The following is a 19,180-nucleotide window of genomic DNA, read 5'->3' on the forward strand; positions in this document are numbered from 1 at the left end:
ATATAAGCTTCAATGTAGTCCTTTTCTCTATTCAATACTACCTTTGTACACCAGTTTTAATTTCCCTGTAACTCTGAGAAGTAGTGCTCTCTAGCAAAGAGAACAAAATACACCCAGGAAGAACTGAAACACCCTACCTTGCCCACATTGAGAGATTATAGTCCCCCGTCCCCTCACTCCCCCACTTTTTTTTTAACTTTATAAATCTTATTCTTGGGTTTCATTTTGGCTGTGTTTTTTTGGTGGTGGCTTCCGACCCCTCCGACTTTCCCAGGGTGCATCTTGCCTCCTGGATTGTGGTTGATATTTTCAACTCTGTACATCCCCTCAACCACCCCTCAACAGAATGACTATGAGGAGGAACTCCCAACAAGGAAAAGAACCAGAGACAATGACCTCTCTCACAGACCTAATGGATATGGATATAAGCAAGATGTCAGAAATAGACTTCAGGATAGCAATTATGAAGACAATAGGTAGGCTTAAGAAAACCATTAGCAGCAACATAGAGTCTCTAAAGGCATAAATGAGAGCTAATCAGGCTGAACATAAAAATGTTATGAATGAGATACAGTCTAAATTGGGTACTCTAACTGCTAGGGTAAATGAGGTAGAAGAATGAATTAGTGACCTAGAAGATAAGCTGATAGAAAGGAAACAACAGGAGGATGCCTGGGACAGCTTAAAATCCATGAGAACAGACTTAGAGAAATCAATGATGCCATAAAACATTCCAAAGTCAGAATTACTCTGGTCCCTGAGGGGGTGGAGAGAGAGAGAGAGAGAGGACTAGAATACATATTTGAGCAAATCGTAGTTGAGAACTTCCCTAATCTGGGGAATAAAACAAGCATTCATGTCCTAGAGGCAGAGAAGGCCTCTCCCAAATTCAAGGAGAACAGACCAATGCCCTGGCACGTAACAGTAAAATAAATCTTAGAACCAAGGAAGCCATCCTAAGGGCAATTAGGGGAAAGAGATTACTTACATATAGAGGGAGGAACATCAGAATAACATCAGACCTATCCACAGAGACCTGGCAAGCCAGAAAGGGCTGGCAAGACATATTCAGAGTACTAAATGAGAAGAATATGCAGCCAAGAATACTTTATCCTGCAAGGCTGTCATTCAGAATGGATGGAGAGATAAAGAGCTTCCAGGATCAGCAGAAACTGAAAGAATATGTGACCACCATACCAGCCTCGCAAGAAATACTAAGGGGGATTCTATAAAAGAAGAAAGACCCCAAAAGCAATATAGACCAGAAATTTACAGTAACAATCCATAGAAACAGGGACTGTACAGACAATAGGATGGCAATAAATATACATCTTTCAGTAGTAACTCTCAATGTGAAAGGCCTAAATGCTCCCATGAAACTTCACAAGGTTGCAGATTGTATACAAAGACAGGACCCATCCATATGCTGGCTACAAGAGACTCATTTTGAACTTAAATACACCTCCAGACTGAAAGTGAGGGGATGGAGAACCATTTATCATCCCAACCGACCTCAAAAGAAAGCTGGGGTAGCAATTCTTATATCAGACAAATTAGAATTTAAACCAAAGACTGTAATAAGAGATCCAGAGGGACACTATATCATTCTTAAAGGGTCTATCAAAAAGATAATCTAACAGTTGTAAGTATCTATGCCCCCAACATGGGAGCAGCCAACTACATAAGCCAGCTGTTAACCAAAATAAAAGCAGATCGACAATAATACATTAATAGCAGAAGATTTTAATTCTCCACTCAGCATTGGACAGATTATCTAAACAGAAGATTAACAAAGAGACAAGAGCTCTGAATGACACATTGGACCAGGTGGACTTCATAGATATATACAGAACATTCCACGCTAAAACAGCAGAATACTTATTCTTCATGAATGAACATGAAACCTTCTCCAAAATAGACCAGATACTAGGTCACAAATAAGGTCTCAGCCAATACCAAAGACTGAGATTATTCCCTGCATGTTATCAGACCACAATGCCTTGAAACTGGAACTCAATCACAAGAAAAATTTTGGAAGGAATTCAAACAGTTGGAAGTTAAAGAGCATCCTGCTAAAGAATGAATGGGTCAACCAGGAAACTAAAGAAGAACTTAAACAATTCATGGAATCCAATGAGAACAAAAATACATGAGTCCAAAACCTATGGGATACTGCCAAGGCAGTCCTAAGGAGGAAATACATAGCCATCCAAGTCTTTCTCAAAAAATTAGAAAAATCCCAAATGTATAAGCTAACCTTACACTTAAAGTAGCTGGAGAAAAACAGCAAATAAGCCTAAACCAAGCAGGAGAGAAATAATAAATATTAGAGCAGAAATCAATGAAATAGAAACTAGAAGAACAGTAATGAAACAGTAACGAAACTAGAACATGAACAAAACTAGAAGCTGGTTCTTTGAAAAAATTAATAAGATCGATAAACCACTGGCCAAACTTTTACAGAAGAAAAGAGAAAGGATCCAAATTAATAAAATCATGAATGAAAGAGGGGAGATCACGACTAACACCAAGGAAATAGAGACAATTATTAGAAATTATTACCAGCAACTATATGCCAACAAATTAAGTAATGTGGAAGAAATGGATGCCTTCCTGGAAACTTGCAAACTACCAAGACTGAAAGAGGAAGAAATTGACAATCTGAATAGACTGATAACTGGTAAAGAAATTGAAGCAGTCATGAAAAATCTCCTAAAAATGAGAGTTCAGGGTCAGATGGCTTCCCAGGGGAATTCTACCAAACATTTAAAGAAGAAATAATACCCATTCTACTGAAGCTGTTCCAAGGAAAAAAAAAAAAGGAACAGGAGGAAAACTTCCAAACTCATTCTATGAGGCCAGCATTACCCTGATCCCAAAACCAGGCAAAGACCACCTCAAAAAGGAGAATTACAGAGTAATATCCCTGATGAACATGGATGCCAAAATACTCGACAAATCCTAGCTAATAAGATCCAACAGTACATTAAAAGGATTATTCACCACGACCAAGTGGGTTTTATGCCAGGATTGCAAGGGTGGTTCAACATTCACAAATTAATCAATGTGATACAGCACATCAATAAAAGAAAAGACAAGAACCATATGATCCTCTTGATTGATGCAGAAAAAGCATTTGACAAAATACAACATCCATTCCTGTTTAAAACTCTTTAGAATATGGGATAGAGGGAACTTTCCTCAATATCATAAAAACCATCTATGAAAAGCCCACATCGAAAATCATTATCAGTGGGGAAAAGTTGAGAGCTTTTCCCTTAATATCAGTAACACGACAGGGATGCCCACTCTCACCACTATTGTTCAACATAGTGCTAGAAGTCCTAGCCTCAGCAGTCAGACAATAAAAAGAAATAAAATGCATCAAATTGGCAAAGAAGTCAAACTCTCCCTCTTCACAGATGACATGATATTTTATGTGGAAAACCCAAAAGACTCCACCCCCAAATTACCAGAACTCATACAGCAATTCAGCAATGTGGCAGGATACAAAATCAATACACAGAAATCAGTTACTTAACTGTAGAAAAAGAACTTAAGGAATCAATTCCATTCACAACAGCAACAAAAACCATAAGATACCTAGGAATAAACCTAACTAAAGAGATAAAGGATCTATATCTAGAAACTACAGAACACTTATGAAAGAAATTGAGGAAGAAACAAAAAGATGGGAAAATATTCCATGCTCATGGATTGGAAGAATAAACATCATTAAAATATCTATCCTCCCCAGAGCAACTTACATTTTCAATGCCACCTCTATTAAAATACCATTGGCATTTTTCAAAGAGCTGGAACAAACAATCCTAAAATTTGTATGGAACCAGAAGTGACGCTGCATCGCCAAGAGAATGATGAAAAAGAAAAACAAAACTGGAGTCATCACGTTGCCTGACTTCAAGCTATATTACAAAGCCATGATCACCAAGAGAGCATGGTATTGGTACAAAAACAGATACATAGACCAATGGAATGGAATAGAGAACGCAGAAATGGACCCTCATCTCTATGGTCAACTAATATTTGACAAATCAGGAAAAATATCCAATGGAAAAAAGACAGTCTCTTCAATAAGTGGTGATGGGAAAATTAGACAGCTGTATAAAAGAATGAAACTGGACCATTCCCTTACACCATACACAAAGTTAAACTCAAAATGGATGAAAGACCTCAATGTGGGACAGGAATCCATCAAAATCCTAGAGGAGAATATAGGCAATAACCTCTTTGACATTGACTACAGTAACTTCTTTCAAGACACGTCTCCAAAGGCAAGGGAAACAAAAGCAAAAATGAACTTTTGGGACTTCATCAAGTTAAAAACTTCTGCACAGCAAAGGAAACAGTCAACTAAACAAAGAGGGAGTCCACAGAATGGGAGAAGATATTTACAAATGACATTACAGATAAGGGGCTGATATCCAAGATCTATATAGAATTTCTCAACCTCGACATTCAAAAAACAAATAATCAAGTCAAAAAATGGCAGAAGACATGAAAAGACACTTTTCCAAAGAAGACATACTAATAGCTAACAGGTACATGAAAAAATGTTCAACATCATTAGCCACCAGGGAAATTCAAATCAAAACCACATTGAGATACCACCTTATACCAGTTAGAATGGCAAAAATTAATAAGGCAGGAAACAACAAATGTTGGAGAGGATGTGGAGAAAGGGGAACCCTCTTACACTGTTGGTGGGAATGCAAGCTGGTACAGCCAGTCTGGAAAACAATATGGAGGTTCCTTAGGATGTTAAGAATAGAGGTACCCTACAACCCAGCAATTGCACTACTAGGTATTTACCCCAAAGATACAGATGTAGTGAAAAGAAGGGGCACATATACCCCAATGTTCATAGCAGTAATGTCCACCATAGCCAAACTGTGGAAGGAGCTGAGATGCCCTTCAACAGAGGAATTGATAAAGAAGATGTGGTACATATATGCAATGGAATATTATTCAGCCATCAGAAATGATGAATATCCACCATTTACATCGACATGGATGGAGCTGGAGGGAATTATGCTAAGTCAAGTAAGTCAAGCAGAGAAATACAATTATCATATGGTTTCACTCATATGTGGAACATAAGCAGTAGCTCAGAGGACCATAGGGGAAGGGAGGGAAATCCAGTGGGGGAGAAATGAGAGGGAGAAGAACCATGACAGACTATGGACCCCGGGGGAAAAAAGTGAGGGTTTCAGAGGGGAGGGGTGTGGACAGAGGGGGTAACAGGGTGATGGGTATTACGGAGGGCACATGCTGTGATGAGCACTGGGTGTTATATGTAACTAATGAATCATTGAATGCTACACCAAAAACTAACAGTGGCTAACTGAACATCACAAAAAAAAGAAAAAAATCATTAACACAATCAAGTGGGATTTATTCCTTGGTTCCAAGTGTGGTTCAGTATTCACAAATCAATCAATGTGATACACCACATTAATAAAAGAAAGGATAAGAACCATATGAGCCTTTCAATAGATGCAGAGAATGCATTTGACAAAGTACAACATTGATTCATGATAAAAACCCTCAACAAAGTAGATTTAGAGGGAACATACTGCAACATAATAAAAGCTATCAATGAAAATCCAAAGCTAACATCATCCTTAGTGTGAAAAAAACTGAGAGCTTTCCCCCTAAGGTGAGGAAAAAAACAAGGATGTTCACTCTCAACACTTACATTTATCATATTGCTGAAAGCCACAGTAATTAAACAATGAAAAGAAGTAAAGGGAATCCAAATCAGTAAGGAAGAAGTAAAATTTTCACTATTTGCAGATGATATGCTATTCTATTTAAAAAACCCAAAGACCATCAAAAAACTGCTAGAACTGATACAAATTCAGTAAAGTTACAGGATATAAAACTAATGTGCAGAAATCTGTTGCATTTCTATACACCAGTTAATGGATCAGCAGAAAGAGAAATTAAGAAAACCATACAATTCATAATTGCACCCAGAATAATAAGATACCTAGGAATAAACCTAACCAAAGGGGTAAATCTCAGTACTCTGTAAACTATATAACACGTATGAAAGAAATTGAAGATGACAGAAAGAAATGGAAATACATTCCATGCTCATGGACTGGAAGAAAAAATATTGTTAAAATGTAGTACCCAAAGCAATCTACAATTTTATGCAATACTTCCAAATTATCAGCAACATTTTTCATAGAACTGGAACAAACACTCTTAAAATTAGTATGAAACCAAAAAAGACCCCAAATACTCAAAGCAATTCCAGACTTCATGTTATATTACAGAACTATTGTGATCAAAACAGTATGGTACTAGCACAAAAATAGACAAAAATAGACACATAGATCAATAGAACAAAATAGAAAATCCAGAAATAAACCCACAACTATATGGTCAATTAATCCTCTACAAAGAAGGAAAGAATATTCAATTGAAAAAAAGATAGTCTCTGCAACAAATGATGTTGGGAAAAGTGGACAGCAATATGCAAATAATGAATCTTGACCACTTTCTTACACTATACACATAAAATAAATTCAAAATGGATGAAAGACTTAAATGTGAGACATAAAATCATAAAAATCCTAGAAGAGAACATAGACAGTAACCTCTCTGACAGAGCATAGCAACTTCATTCTAGATATGTCTCATGAAGTAAGGAAAACAAAAGCAAAAACAAACTACTGGGACTACATCAAAATGAAAGCTTCTGCACAGCAAAGGAAACAACCAACAAAACTAAAATGCAACATACAGAATGGGAGAGGATATTTGCAAATGACATGTCTGATAACAGGATTAGTATCCAAAATATATAAAGAACTTATAAAACTCAATACCTAAAAAACAAATGATCCAAATAAAAATGTGCAGGAAGTCATGAAGAGACATTTTACCAAAGAAGACATAGATGGCTAAGAGACACATGAAAAGATGCTCATCACTCACTCATCATCAGGGAAATATAAATCAAAACCACAATGAGTGGCTGCCACTCTGGAAAACAGTATGGAGGTTCCTCAAAAAATTGAAAATAGAGCTATCATACAATCCAGCAATTGCGCTGCTGGGTATTTACCACAAAGATACAAATGTAGGGATCTGAAGGGGTACATGCACCCTGATGTTTATAGCAGCAATGTCCACAATAGCCAAACTATGGAAAGAGCCAAGATGTCCTTCGACAGACGAATGGATAAAGAAGGTGTGGTATATATATACAATGGAATATTATGCAGCCATCAAAAGGAATGAAATCTTGCCATTTGGAATGAATGGATGGAACTGGAGGGTATTACGCTGAGCGAAATAAGTCCATCAGAGAAAGACATGTATCATATGATCTCACTGATATGAGGAATTCTTAATCTCAGGAAACAAACTGAGGGTTCTGGAGTGGTTTGGGGTGGGAGGGATGGGGTGGCTGGGTGATAGACATTGGGTAGGGTATGTGCTATGGTGAGTGCTGTGAATTGTGTAGGACTGCTGAATCAGAAACCTGTACCTCTGAAACAAATAATACATTATATGTTAAATAAAAAAAAGAAGAAGATATCAGGAAGGGAAAAACGAAGAGGGGGAATCGGAGGGGGAGATGAACTCTGAGAAAGAAACTGAGGGTTCTAGAGGGGAGGGAGGTGGGGGGATGGTTTAGTCTGGTGATGAGTATTAAAGAGGGCATGTTCCGCATGCAGCACTGGGTGTTATAGGCAAACAATGAATCATGGAACACTACATCGAAAACTAATGATGTAATGTGTGGTGATTAACATAACATAATAAAAACAAACAAACTATAGTAATTAAAACAGTATGCTATTGGTTTAAAATCAGACACAGGGGTGCCTGGGTAGCTCAGTCATTAAGCATCTGCCTTTGGCTCAGGTCGTGATCCCAGGGTTCTGGGATCAAGCCCAACATTGGGCTCCCTGCTCTGCGGGAAGCCTGCTTCTCCCTCTCCCACTCCCCCTGCTTGTGTACTTTTCTTGCTGTGTCTCTTTCTGTCAAATAAATAAATAAATAAAATATTTAAAAAAATAAATGAAATAAAATCAGACACATAAACCAATGGGACATAATAGAGTACCCAGAAATAAACCCACAAACATAGAATCAACTAAAGTGCCCTTCAACACAGGCAACATGAATATAAAATAGGGAAAATATAGTCTCTTCAAAAAATGGTGCTGGGGAAACTAGGTATCTATGTAAAAAGGAATAAAATGGGACCCATATGTTTCAACATACACATAATCAATTATTAATAAAGACTTAAATGTAAGACCAGAAGCTGCAAAACTTCTGCAAAAAACACAGAGGGGAAAAACTCCTTGACATTGGACTGTGCAAGACATTTGTTTTTAAATAACATGAAAAACAGGGGCGCCTGGGTGGCTCAGTTGGTTAAGCGACTGCCTTCGGCTCAGGTCATGATCCTGGAGTCCCGGGATCGAGTCCCGCATCAGGCTCCCCGCTCTGCGGGGAGTCTGCTTCTCCCTCTGACCCTCTTCCCTCTCGTGCTCTCTATCTCTCATTCTCTCTCTCTCAAATAAATAAATAAAATCTTTTAAAAAAAATAACATGAAAAACACAGGTAACAAAAGCAAAAATAAACAAGTGGGACCACATCAAATCAAAAGCTTCTGCAGAGCAAAAAGTCATCAATAAAATGAAAAGGGAAAAATATGCTTACAAGCTATATATCTGATAAGGTGATAATATCGAAAATATACTTTAAAAACTCCTTCAATATCTATAAATAGATGATACTGTGTGTAGGGCCCTAAGTCTAGTGCACTATTATTAAATATATGCATATTAGATAAAGATTAAATACACATTATGTACTGTTAAATAGGCACATAAGCAGTTACCATAATAATGCATTTATAGTAAATTTTTTGTAAGTCATTTTGTTAACTAATCCTTCACATGCTTGTAACACAAGAACAAATAATGTTTATAGCAAAATAAAATGTTGAAAATATTTAAAAAAACAGATGATAGGTAGATGATAGATGAAAGAGAGATGATGATAGATGATAGATGATATATGAGATTAGATAGATAAATATATCAATATAGGTAACCAGAATATACAATTCTCCAAAGAAAACAATCAAATGGTCAACAGATACATGAAAAGATGCTTAACATCACTAATCATCAGAGAAATGCTAATCAAAACCACATTATGATATCATCTCACATGCATTAGAATGACTATGTTCAGGCATACAAATTACAACAGGTGTTGACAAAGAAGTGAAGAAAAGGGGAGCCTGGTACTTTTTTGGTTGGGACAAAAATTTTTATAGCCATTATGAATAATATCATAAAGTTTCCAAAAATATATATATATACACACACTATATGACCCAGCAAACCCACTTCTGGGTGTATATTTAAATAAGGATCTAAAAGATATATCTGTACTGCCATTCGAATTGCAGAATTATTCACAATAGCCAAGATATAAAAACAACCCAAATATTCATCAACTTATCGATGGATTAAAAATATACATACAATGGAATATTAGCCTTAAAAAAGGAAATACTATCATTTGTGACAAAATGTACACACCTGGAAGACATGCTAAGTGTAATCAATCATTCACGAAAGAACAAATTCTGTGTGATTCCTCTTACATGTGGCATATAAAATAGTCCATGGTATAGAAGTATACAATAAATGATAATTGCCGGGGACCTGGGGGGAAGAGAGATTTGGGTAGTAGATGGGTGTAAAGTTTTAGTTATACCAGATGAGTAAGTTCCAGAGACCTGACATACAAATTGTGCCTGTGGTTAATAATAAATTAATGTGTATTGAAAAATGTGTTAGGAGAATGGATTTCATGTTAAGTGTTATCACACACACACACACACACACACCAGAAAACAAATAGACACACACAAACAATACTTTTGGAGGCAATAAATATGTTTACTGCCTGTATTGTGGTGATAGTAACTTGAATGTATATGTTCAAAGTCACCAAACTGTATACATTGATAGGTTTGGGTTTTTCGTTGTTTTTTTTTTTTTTTGTATAGGAATATCTCAGAAATATTGTGGGTTTGGTTCCAAACTGCTGCAATATAGTTAATACTGTAATACAGTGAATCAAATTTTTTTTCATTTCCCAGTGCATATAAATCTATGTTTATACCAGATTGTAGTCTATTCAGTGTGTAATAGCATTTTGTCTAAAAAATGTATATACTTAAATTCAAAAATATTTTATTGGTAAAAAATGCTACATCATCTGAGCTTTCAGTCACAATCACTCATCACAGATCACCATAACAAATATAATAATAATGACAAAGTTTGAAACATTATAGGAATTATCAAAATGTGACACAGAAACACAAAGTAATTACTGTTGGAAAAATGGCACTGATAGATTTTCTTGATGCAGGGTTGCCACAAACCTTCAATTTGTAATAAATGCAATATTTGTAAAGCACAAAAAAAGGAAAGCACAATAAAATGAGGTATGTTTGTATACCAATTATACATCAATAAACTTGGAAACATGTTTTTAAAAGACTGATGGTTAATGTAACAGCTGGTATAACAGCTATACATGAATGACTTTATGTTTGAGAAAACAGAAGTCTCTAAAATTTCAGGAGTGTTGACTACTGCATAAGGTGCTTTTATATTCCCCTGTGGGTCTCTAACACAGGACATATCAGTGAACAATATTATATCAGCACTGGCTTTCAGAATAATAGGAAAATCATAGCAAGGTTTGCTATCTACCTCAATGACTGTGAGACAATCATATTCAACCTATTTTATCAGAACCTTGCAATATAGTAGAAAGGTTTAAAAGGTACACTTGCACAGAATAACACTAGGATTAGATAATAATATTTGTTCATAGCTAGTCAGGCAGCACACTGAGAGATGAATGAGTCTTAAGAACTTGTAAAATAATAACAGCATGAGATATCTATTACTAAGTTAAGTGTTCCAAAGTCAAAGCCTGAGCTTTTCCAGTCGGGAGAGTGATTGCTACTATGCACTGATAACACCCTTGCACTCTCAGAGCAACAAAATCTAGTAACACAGAAGAGTAAGCAACATGCTTATAACCAGGGCCTAATTTTCTGAATAAGCACACTATTAGAAGCACCCTTAATCTCATGACAGAAAACGTATAAGGTTTTATCAAAGTTAAAACTAATACAGTGAGGAAACAACAACTATTTTAAGACTGAAAGGGTTCTCCAGCTTATTTTGACTACAATTTCGATACTTTATGTAACATCTCAGAGAGACTTAACCTTTTCAAAAAAGGCAAGGTTCTACAACAACCCTCAAAATTGTTGGAGGTTTGTTTTGTGTGTGTATGTGTGGTACATTGTTTTGTTGGTATATTAGGCTGAATTTAAGATACAACTGTCTTCCATCTTTTGGCCAGTAGTACATATCACAACTATTTGACCTCAGTTTGGGTATTGCAACTTATCCAAGAAGGCTTTAGTCCTGGGAGACTAAGAAATTTGGTAAAGCTAAAGTATCTTTCTTACTAGCATGTAAGGTGTTAGCAGCTAACAATAAATCAACCACTATTGAATTAGTATGGAATCTTAAGGTGGACAAAAATTTTTAAGCTTTCTTATAAATGCCTAGAGAATATAGTAGGTGAATCTTTGAATCCCTGGGGAATCATTTGCCACAAAAATCTAAAGCTTCCATAAGAAAACTTAGGCAGGAACCTTGACTTCTTAGGTAAAAGTTAAAAAAAAAAAAGCTGAACATGTCTATTACAGAAGAATATTTGACTCATCCATAGTGGGTAAGGAGTGGCAAGGCTGGGTACCACAGGTGTTAGAGGAATTATTTCTCTTAGATTATGTACAAATCTATAAACAAATTGACCTTCCTTGTATTTTTTTACCTTTCTGACAGATAATATAGGAGAATTATAAGGTAAATGTCCTTTTTAAATTATGTCCTATTTATATAATTTTCCTTTTATTAACTTTTTTTAATTTAAATTTAATTAGTCAATGTATAGTACATCATTAATTTTTTTAAAGATTTTATTTGTTTATTTGACAGAGAGAGAGACACAGCAAGAGAGGGAACACAAGCAGGGGGAGTGGGAGAGGGAGAAGCAGGCTCCCCGCTGAGCAGGGAGCCCGATGTGGGGCTAGATCCCAGGACCCTGGGATCATGACCCGAGCCGAAGGCAGACACCTAACAACTGAGCCGCCCAGGTGCCCCGTACATCATTAATTTTTGATATAATGTTCAATGATTCATTAGTTGCGTACAACACCCAGTGCTCATCACAGCACACACCCTCCTTAATGCCCACCACCCAGTTACCCCATTCCGCCACCCACCTCCCTTTTTGTAACCTTCAGTTTATTTCCCGCACTCAAGAGTCTCATATGGGTTGTCTCCTCTTTTATTTCTTCTCCTTTGGTTTTCCCTACCTTCCCCTATTGTCCTCTGCACTATTCATTATGTTCCACATGTGAGTGAAACCATATGATAACTGTCTCTCTCTGACTGACTTATTTCACTTAGCACAGTACCCTCCAGTTCCATTCATGTCAATGCAAATGGTAGATATTCATCTTTTCTGATGGCTTAGTAATATTCCATTGTATATATGAACCACATCTTCTTTTCTGATTACTCGTTATATACATTTGAGCTAGAAATAGAGAACAAGTTCTATATGTGGTCATTTTTTTCTTTATTGTAAGTTATAACAATGGAATCAATCCCTTTTATTAAACTGCTATAATTTGTTTTGGAGGCCCATAAAGAGAGATCTATTTCCTATAATTTGGGTGTAACTTGTTAGCATTGGGTGAGACTGCCACTTTCCCATAGCCTCGTTTTGTTTCAGAAAGCACATATTTACCAACCTAGATGGCTGGCATCCCAGGCACTCCAAAAAACACTACATCCATGGTATGGAATATCATAGCCTGAAGTTTACACAACTAGACAGTAATTCCCTTCCTGACACATTATGAAGCACATTGGGAGACAAGGCATATTCTTCTGTGGGGGGACCAACTTGCATGGAAATTCAGAAGAAAAAGAACAGATAGATGATTGTCCCAAAACACCCACACCTTGGATGTTTTTCTGGGCTAGGCAAAACAAGAAAGGTCAATAGAAATTGGAGAATTCATGGCTCCAGTATCCACACACACACACACACACACGGGAAAAGATTAAGTTGAGGAAAATAAACAGATACGTAAATTTATCCTGTTCCCAGTTTTGAGGTTCCCTCCTTTTTGCCTATTTCCCTCAATTTTGCCCATTAGTTTGCACCATTTGCCGATTATTTCCCATCTGATTTCCTGGGGACAGGGAAGATCCTGTTGAGAAGGTTATAAAGATTCAGTGAGATTGTATCCCTTGCATTTTCCTCAGTCTCTTCCTTTTTCCAACATCTTTATTTCCAATAGTGACTTACTGACTTTACATTACAGTTTGCCTTCTTGTTTGTTGGTGGCCCCAAATAAAGGGGCTTGTGAATTCTTATGAATTATTCACAATATTTTTTGCAAATAATTATAGGTGGGCAGCTAAAATTGCATAACACAATAAAATTATGTCTTATTTTCCCAGAACTGGATTGCTGCCACCAATATTTGAGAAATTATCTGTCCTGGCCATCAACTTACTTTTTTTCCCACTTCTGTTGAATTCCTGGAAACAAATCCCATAATAATGGAGAGGTTCAATGGTCTATTATAATTTTCACATGGATTTATATATTTAAATTGAGAAAATGCCTCAGTGAAAATCAGTGGAGGAGTCATCTAGCTTCTGAATACAGTATTTAACTTCTCCCCACTCATCTTGTATAGAAATATTTCAAGGACTCCTGCCAGTAGCCCCTCATGTTGGGTTTCCAAGGTACAAAGAATAGCCTGAGTTGTTGCAGGAAGTGTATAGTTGGAGTCCTGAGGATTTGTTACTCCCTGATGTGGGGGTTACCATTTTGCTTCCATTGTGACTTTACCATTAGTCAAAGAAAGTTAACTGAAGGCAAAAACCCATGTAGCAGCCAGTATGCATCCCCCTGAATAGGGCTTTAGATTGAAAACAAACTGCCGAGTGCCTTGGAAATTTATGTGGGTATCTCCAGAGTACTTGAATTTTTAGAATAGCTTAGTTGGGGCAAAAGACATATGAACTTTTATCATTTTCCATTCTTGCAGCAGTCTTGGATACATTCTAAAAGGCATTTGAGTTGCTGGAGTTACAAAAGAATAGGACTGCTACACTGTATATTGAAATAAAAAAATAAGTTGGTTTCTATGGCACTGTATTTCAGTTCTAATTTTGCCATTTAGTAGCAAAACTGTTTTACTCCAGTTTTTTTTTCTAATTTACTAGGGCAACTACCATCATTCTGATGCTTTCCTTCTGACAGTGTCTTATCTAAATTTTCAATGACCATTTGTTCTTTCTTTATTATATATGCTTTCATAGCTATGTTTTTTTTAGCCTAGAACTCTTCTCATCCCTTCCTAAGAATGGCATCTATGCTGGTGTCAGCATAATTTTTATGTTATCAAGTTTCTTTATGACCCAAGCCATGGCATTCTCATTATAGATCTATTTGATCCTGAAAATTCTAACTAGAGTTGGCATTCTTAAACTCTCGTGACAAAGTGGATTAGAGTTTGGGAAGATTCAGCAAAGTTAGTCTGGATAGTTGTCATGTGTCCCTAGTGTAGAATGTCGGAAAGTACTCTTCTTCAGTAGTCTTTATTTAAGAGGACAGGAGAAGGAGAGCTGTCAAAGTTGAAAACTGTATCTCTTGGGAACTATCCTAAACAGTAAATAATATACCAAGAAACTTCTAATTTTATTGATTGTTACATCCACAGGAAAATAAATGTCTGACTCTCAAACCTTTGTCCACAATTGTCAGGAGACTTAAGTATTCATAGTCCAAAAATGACCCGTTAATACAATCACATTGAAAACATGAAGTAATATAATGGTTGACTTTGTCTACTTGGGCATTTAGACCCAAGCAAATGTTGCACTATAGAAATGCCAAATGAATCATAAAACTCTCTCAACTTTCAGTTAAAGCAAGTTCAGGTGAAAAATGAAATTCTTCTGTTGAAGATCCCATCATATACATAACCCTGGGAGAAAAGGAAGCCATAATGATGGTCATGTTGTTTGAAAGAATGAACCTAAATGCCCTAGAGGTAAGTCTTCACTGGTTTCAAAATCAATTTGGAATTTTTCAGTCACCAAAGGTAGTTAACTAGCCCTAATTCATGTAATGGTGCATATCATGCCAGTCAAATGACTGCAATACACAATATAAGAAAGAAATGAGGTATAATTTCCCAAAAATATGAGAAGGAAGCACCCAAATCCAGTTAATATAGGAGTATTTCTCACTTGGAAGGAGACAGGAAGGGGTGGGTGAACAAGTTTCACACAGGAGATTTATTATCTGAAGCCCATCATTAGAATGTCTAGTCTAGAAAAGCTAAGAATCCCTTCCACCACTTCACAATCTAGGATTATCATTTCTGATGGGCCCCAATGTAATCCTAGTGAGCATGATTTTTATGTTATCACACCTCCTCAAGACATCATCATTCACTCAAATCGTGGCACTCCCTCTACCTACAACTTCTTTGTCCTGAAAACCCTTATTATGGATGGCACTCAATCTCTGGTCCCAAGTGAACTAGATATATGAAAAATTCAGTGCAGGGCAACTGGGTAGTTAATGGTGCCCCAGGGGAAGTGAGCTAAATGGTTCTCTTCTCCATTTGTTTTTGTCTATGCAGACAGGGTTGGGACAGTAGTCAAATATGAAAAATATATGTATCATATCTGCATTATTCATGTGTTCCTCTATGGTTTCTACATTAAGGGATATTGGGTGTCCTTATTCAAAAAAGGCCACATTCCTTTGAATATAGACCAGAGGTTCACTAAATGCAGTCAAGTCAGAGCAAATAAAGTACATTAGTCTCAAAACCTGTCAAGAGCATTTATACAGAAACAACATCTTACTATTAACCAGTTCTTGTATCTTCCTGTATCTTCCAGATTCCAGAGCAGAAAAAAAAAATGGCATCACTCATAGCATATGTTTTCCTCCTAAAGTAAACCTAATGATGTCATGTGATAGTAAGAAGCTAGATATCAGGTATCAGGCTGCTTATAATTTTATTCAATCTCATGTATCATGGCCAAAGCATATAACTGAATCTCAAACTTCTGGCTGCAAATTCCAAGGTCTTTCAATTGTGAGTTGTTCATTTATGATCCACATATTTCACAGCACCTTAGAAGACACAAAATAATCTAACAGAAATAAATCTATCTGCACATGAATTTAGGTCCAACCCAATAATGTATCATAAAAATAATACCAATTAATTACAAGGTTTTTCTGGGGCACCTGTGTGGTTCAGTCATTAAGCGTCTGCCTTCAGCTCAGGTCATGATCCCAGGGTCCTGGGATTGAGCCCCGCATTGGGCTCCCTGTTCTGCGGGAAGCCTGCTTCTCCCTCTCCCACTCCTCCTGCTTGTGTTCCCTTTCTCACTGTCTCTCTTGCTGTCAAATAAATAAATAAAATCTTAAAAAAATTACAAGGTTTTTCAACTTCAATCACAGCAAAACTTCAGGCATAAAGTAGTTCTCATGAGGATATCATCTATGTGAGTCACTCATGGAGAAAAATTAGCCATCATAATATTCATGTTTCCTTAAAGAATGAATGTAAATATCTTAGAGGCTACTCTTTCTTAGTCCGTAGATATATTTGGAATTATGTCTCTCTGTAATTATTGAGGGGAATTCAGATTGATTTTTATTTTTGGTATCATTCTACCTGTTTTTCACACCTGTTGCAACTGCAGTTTCCTTTTTTTAAATTATTTTTTAAGATTTGTTTATTTATTCATTTTAGAGAGAGAGAGAACATGGAGGAAGGGCAGAGGTAGAGGAAGAAATAGAATCTCCAGCAGACTCCCCACTGAGCAAGGAGCCCAACACAGGGCTCCATCCCAGGACCCTGAGATCATGACCTAAGCCAAAATCAAGAGTGTGACCTTAACCAACTGAGCCACCCAGGTGCCCCTGCAGTTTCCTTTTTAAATTCAGCTCTGTAAACTGTGGATAATTTATCCCTGTGCTAAAAAATATTTTAGCTTAGCACTTCAGCTTTTTATTCCACACAGTTTAGGTATTTACTATACATCCCTGTATTTGCTAATACAGCACCTTTGCTAAACTACCAGAATTTGGTAAAACAGCACTGTGCTTATCGGTTAAACTTCAACAAATGTGCTCATTCTGCATGTAATCATTCATATTTTCCCCAGAAGTTCCCTGCATGGGCAAAACATATCATTTAATATTCGCAGTGTAAGAAAATTACTGAAGACAGCTTCCCTGTAGATGCTCTCCCCCATCTGCTATTTTAGTCTCTCCATTTTTGTTTCCCTTGTATGGTTTGAAAATGGGACTCATCTTTTTTTCATATTGATATCCAATATATCTAGTACCAACTTTTGAACAGATCATCATTTACTCATCATGCAACAGAAGTACATTTATTATAAATCAAGTAATCTGTTGATCTGTTTGTGGAGTCTATTTTATTCCCCCTGGACTAGTTTTCTGTTTTTTGTCAGTATACAATCTTAACTACTGTAACCTATAAAATTGAAATTTTGAAATTTTGTCATTTAATTCATGAAACTTTCTTCATTTTCATCAAGATGATTGAGATTTTTTTGGCTCTTTGCATTCTACATAACTTGTGAAATTAAACTGACAATTTCAAAGGAAAAAACCTAACAGGATTTGGACTTGGAATCCTATTACATTGAATCTTTAAAATGAGTTTGGGGGAAGGAATTAAAATTTATATGTAACTGAATCTGCCAATTTGAATATGTTATATCCCTTCATTTGTAAGATATTATTTACTTTCTTTGAATGATGTTTTGTAATATTATGTGTAGATCTTTTCCTATGCAATTGATGTTCCTGATATTCCTGAAAGTGTTATATTTAGAATCTTCATTTTTCATTTTTTATTTCACACAGAAGTGCATATCATTGTAGTTATTTGTTTACTAATACAGCGCCTTTGCTAAACTAACTCTTAGTTTCCATTATTCATGTTCAGATTAGACAATAGAGAAATAGATGATAGATGATTCACACACACTATTTTGTTGTCTGTAAATAAACTTATACCTTTCCATTTCTAATTCTTATACACTGTTTATTACCTTTCCATAACTTATTGCATTAGGACATCCAGTATAGTGTTGAATAGAAATGGTGACAGAAAATTCTTTATTCCCAATCTCAGGGGGAAAGCTTTGAATATATTCATTATCAATGATTTTGCAATTGATTTCTTTTGTAAATTCTTTTTGTCTCATTAAATAACTTTGTTCAATTCTTAGTTCCCATGAGATTTATGAAGAATAGGTTTTGTACTCTACAAAATACTTTTTCTTTATTTTTGAGATGATCATATTATGTTTTCCCTATTTTGTGTTACTATGATGAATTACATTGAATGACTTTTTTATTATGTTCAATTAGTCAACAAATAATACATCATTAGTTTTTGATGTAGTGTTCAATGATTCATTAGTTGCAAATAACACCCAGTGAATAATTTTTAAATATCTTTAAATAAACTTATTTTAGAAGTTGTAGATTTATAAATAAAGGTTGTGAAGATAACATAGTTCCCAAATACACCACACCTTATTTCACCTATTATTAATATCATATATTATATACTATTAACATATTATATTAATATGTGATATTTGTCCTACAACTAATCAATATTAACACATTATTACTAACTAAAGTCTATATTTTATTCATATTTCTATTGTTTTTACTTAATGTCCTACTACTGTTCCATGATACCATACAGGATGTCACACTATATTTTAGTTTTCATGTCTACTTAGGATGCTCTTGACTGTAACCCCTTTTTTTCAGATTTTCCTTGATTTTTTAAAATAATATTTGTTTGTTTGTTTGTATTAACTAGGCACCATGCCCATGTAGGGCTTGAACTCATGACACTGAGATGAAGAGTTGCATGCTCTACCAACTGAGCCACCTAGGCACACCAGA

At 35.9% G+C, this 19,180-nt stretch overlaps 1 pseudogene; it reads right to left on the reverse strand.

The window, feature by feature from the left end:
- Positions 1-15,583: 15,583 nt before the first annotated feature.
- Positions 15,584-15,654, reverse strand: LOC112808860 (small nucleolar RNA SNORD115; annotated as a pseudogene).
- Between the last annotated feature and the right edge of the window lie 3,526 nt (positions 15,655-19,180).

This window comes from Callorhinus ursinus, unplaced genomic scaffold (assembly GCF_003265705.2).
Source record: "Callorhinus ursinus isolate GAN/ISIS: 27379988/994484 unplaced genomic scaffold, GSC_fseal_2.0 scaffold78, whole genome shotgun sequence".
NCBI classification, from domain to species: domain Eukaryota; kingdom Metazoa; phylum Chordata; class Mammalia; order Carnivora; family Otariidae; genus Callorhinus; species Callorhinus ursinus.